Genomic DNA, 4250 nt, shown 5'->3' on the forward strand with positions numbered 1-4250 from the left:
TAACCCGAGAATGCAACTTCAAAAAAAAGTTTTTGTGATTTACACATGAAAGAAGTGAAACTATCACTGTACTCTAATAGATGAAAGGCTTAACAGACAATCAATGTTTCAATATATAATTTCAGTTACATCACACTAAATTTTTGCTCTCTAATAGATGAAAGGCTTAACAGACAATCAATGTTTCAATATATAATTTCAGTTACATCACACTAAATTTTTGCTATAAATTCTGTGTTACGATCGAGCCCTTCACTATCACCTGATGAAGGAGCGTCGCTCCGAAAGCTAGTGTGCTTCCAATTAAACCTGTTGGACTGTAACATTGTGTCGTGTGATTTTTAATTAAGGGAGGGAATATCGCTCTGAAACTGATCGGGCCACTTCCGTGTTGTGACGTCATCAACAGGGTGAATGGGAGGAGCGAGAGGCGAGGGCAGGGGGCGGGGTGATGACGACGGCGGGTTCCCGCACTGCGCCTGCTCCGGACAGACGGCCGACCGGCTGGCCTGCACTGTTTGCAAAAAATCCCTTCCCATCAGAGAATCACCCCGCAATGTAGAAGCAGGCCACTCGCCCAACGAGTCCACATCGACTCTCCGAGGGTTAACCCACCCACACTCATTGCTCTACATTTGCCCCTGACTATTGCACCTAACCTGCACATCCCTGGATGTTATGGATAATTTAGCACGATCAATCCACCCTAATCTGCGTATCCCTGGGCACTATGGGTAATTTAGCATGGTCAATCTACCCTAACCTGGACAAATTTAAAAATCACAACACCAGGTTAGTGTCCAACAAGTTTATTTGAAAGGACTCGTGTTCAGAGCACTGCTCCTTCATCAGGTGGTTGTGGAGAATAAGATCATAACGCACAGAATTTATGGAAAAACATTAGTGTCCTGCAACTGCAATTATATATTGAACGTACCTGGATTATTAAGTCTTTCATCTTTGAGAATGGTTTGCAGTTATCATTAATATGTAAATCACAGATCTTCAGGTAAGGCCCATTTTCGACATGACTTAAGGTTTTATAACAAAAGGTGACATCTCAGCTCAAACACTCTGTTAAAGGTGTGAGGTCAGAGTCTGTCGTATCCCAATCTTCAGTCAGACTGGTTCTGCTTCCACAGCGGAATTTACAAAATATTACTTGTATTGACTGCCTGCAGATTGTGCATTTTTTGAGCAAAATAGAACGAATCTGCAAATATAATGCCGCAAACACAAATTCACCCCCATGAAGGTGTCTGTGTGTGTGTGTGAATGAGAGAGAGAAAAGTCTATTTCCGTGCTGTAAATTCTATGTCTATTTGATAACAGATGCTTTATTCCCGGTGTAAATATTGCAGCTGGGTACAAATACTTAGATGCAAGGGAGAGAGAATTCCTCAAGTGGGGCACTTGAAGAATCCTGGGAGAGCCCTATTTCTAGTTTACTTCCTCACGAACAAACATTAAGCATGAGCACCTATTCATTTCTAATTTTTCTTGTTTGATTCCCTGCTATGACTACACTATGTGTCTGATGGTTGACAGGCTGGGAGATTGTGGGTTGGGTTGCGATTAACTGAATGTTTTATTGTTCCAGAAGGCATAAAAGCGGGTCAAAGCTTCAGCAGAAATCCAGCAGAGCTGAGAACAGACCTACATCTTACTCTGTAGGAACAGGCAGATCAACAGAGGATAGAGAAATCAGGACCTGAAATCCAAGCTGACACCAGACTACCCTGTGATCAGTGCTTTGATTAGCAGTGCCAACCCTTTACCTAGCTTCCCATTTGATTACTCCTCCATATTCAGGATCCAATCCTTGTCACCCTTAAGCCGTGTAAGGAGTCTCAGATCATAATTATTCTCTTCGATGTGTGCTGTCAATTCATTCACTTTGTTACAATACAGCGCACATTCAGACACACCATTTTTAATTTCAATTTTTGTCTTCTTTAGAATCCAGTTTTGATTGCTGGTAAATTTATTCTCCTTGTCCCTTTCTATCTTTCTCTGGTGTTCACTTTCCACATCACTACATTGCTTACTGGCCTTGATTTGGATTTGTCATGCTAAATTGCCCATAGTGTCCAAACGCAGTATTCCAAAAGTGTCCTAAACAACATACTGTACAGCAGGAACATGACCTCAACTCCTGTACTCAATGCTCTGACCAATAAAGAAAAGCATACCAAACACCACCTTCATTCTCCTATATAGCTGCAACTCCACTTTCAAAGAATCACGAATCCGCACTCCAAGGTCTCTTTGTTCCGCAACACTCCCCTTACATGTGTCAGTCCTGCCGGGATTGCCTTACCAAAATGTAAACATCACATTTCTCAAAATTAAACTCCATCCGCCACTCCTCGGCCCATTGGCCCATCTGATCAATTCTAATTTAGAGTGAACTCTCTTTCCTCTCATATTCCCTAAAAGCTGAAAACCTCCATTCCACAGCCCTCCATTCTCACTTTGTTGAATCTAAACCCTGCTGTACCTCATTCTGAAGGGTCTGGTTCATGCTGATTAACTCAGGGGATATCTAATTGAAACATACAGAATACTAAACAGCATGGACAGAGTGGAAGTTGGGAAGATGTTTCCATTGGTCGGAGAGACTAAGACCCGAGAGCATAGCCTGAGAGTAAAGAGAAGGCCTTTTAGAATGGAGATAAGGAGAAACTTCTTCAGCCATACAGCGGTGAATCTATGGAGGCCAGGTCACTGAGGATATTTAAGACAGAGCAAGGTAACTTCTTGAGTGCCAAGGGGATTGAGGGTTACGGGGAGAAAGCAAGAGAAGAGTATGGGGTTGATAAACTTATTAGCCACGATTGAGTGGTATGAGCAGACCTGATGGGCTGAATGGCCTAATTTCTGCTCCTGTCTTATGGTCTCTTGTTATCCTGGACACAGTGAGAGAATTGGGAGCAGGAGTCGACCATTTGGTCTTTCGAGCATGCACCACACTGAACAGATCATAACTGGATACGAATCTACCTATTTTAGAGGGAGGAGGAGAGCTTCTTCAAGGTAGGCAACCTTGCAAGAGGATTTGCAGTAGGTTAAGATCAACTAGGAAAAGTGAGGACTGCAGATGCTGGAGACCAGAGTTGAGAAGTGTGGTACTGGAAAAACACAGCAGGCCAGGCAGCATCCGAGGAGCAGGAGAATCAACGTTTCGGGCATAAACCCTTCAGAAATGAGGCCACACATCGTTCCTGATGAAGAGCTCATACCCGAAACGTTAACTCTCCTGCTCCTCAGATGCTGCCTGGCCTGCTGTATTTTTCCAGCACCACACTTCTCAACTCTGGTCTCCAGCATCTGCAGTCCTCACTTTCTCCTACGTATCTACCTATATCTAATTGGATAGGCTGGGACTTTTTCACTGGAGCATACGAGGTTGATAGGTGACCTTAAAGAGATGTATAAAATCATGAGGGGTAAGGATGAGGTGAATGGCAGGTGCCCTTCCCGAAGATGGCTGTTTCAAGATCAGGGAGCAAATTTTGAAGGTGAGAGGAGAAACATTTTTAAAAAACATAAGGGGCACCATTTTCTTTTCACACGTAGTTCAAGTGTGGAAAGAATGTTCAGAGGAAGTGGTGGATACAGTTTGACATTTAAAAGACATTTGGATAAGTACATGAATACAAAAGTATTGGAGGAATATGGGCCAAACACAGGCAGGTAGGACGAGTTTAGTTTGTGAATATAGACAGCATGAACTAGTTGGACTGAAGGGTCTGTTTCTGTGCTGTCTGACTCTGGAACTGTTCTGTACTGGTCTTAAAACCATTTTCTTGTCTTCCTCCATAAACATCCACTTCATTGTTTTTCTAAAATCAGATGAGTTCAGCCTTGAATATATTCAATGACCCCCTAACTGCAGTAAGACACCCCCACTTCTGAACTCAATTCCTCTTGCTCATATACCACTTGCCGTGCTGATTGCTTGCTGCACCTGTCTGACAACTGGCATTGACTGATGTAGAAGGACGCTGAGGCCCCTTTGTGTGTCCAGACATCATTCCTGATGAAGAGCTTATGCCCGAAACATTAACTCTCATGCTCCTCAGATGCTGCCTGACCTGCTGTGCTTTTTCCAGCACCATACTTTTCAACTCTGATCTCCAGCATCTGCCGCTCTCACTTTCTTCACAACCCAATACATCTCCATTTAAACAATACACCTCCTTTCTGTTTTTCCACCACAGCAAAGGCTATAACTTCGCATTATGGTA

General features: G+C 43.2%; 1 long non-coding RNA gene across 1 annotated transcript in view; it reads left to right on the top strand.

The window, feature by feature from the left end:
• LOC122543557 overlaps positions 1 to 2196 on the top strand; it is a 117612-nt gene extending 115416 nt beyond the window's left edge. Inside the window, exon 3 of the long non-coding RNA XR_006310086.1 lies at positions 1601 to 2196. This is a non-coding gene — a long non-coding RNA (uncharacterized LOC122543557). The remainder of the gene's footprint in view (positions 1 to 1600) is intronic.
• The last annotated feature ends 2054 nt before the right edge of the window (positions 2197 to 4250 follow it).

Source organism: Chiloscyllium plagiosum, chromosome 44 (genome assembly GCF_004010195.1).
Source record: "Chiloscyllium plagiosum isolate BGI_BamShark_2017 chromosome 44, ASM401019v2, whole genome shotgun sequence".
NCBI classification, from domain to species: Eukaryota; Metazoa; Chordata; class Chondrichthyes; order Orectolobiformes; family Hemiscylliidae; genus Chiloscyllium; species Chiloscyllium plagiosum.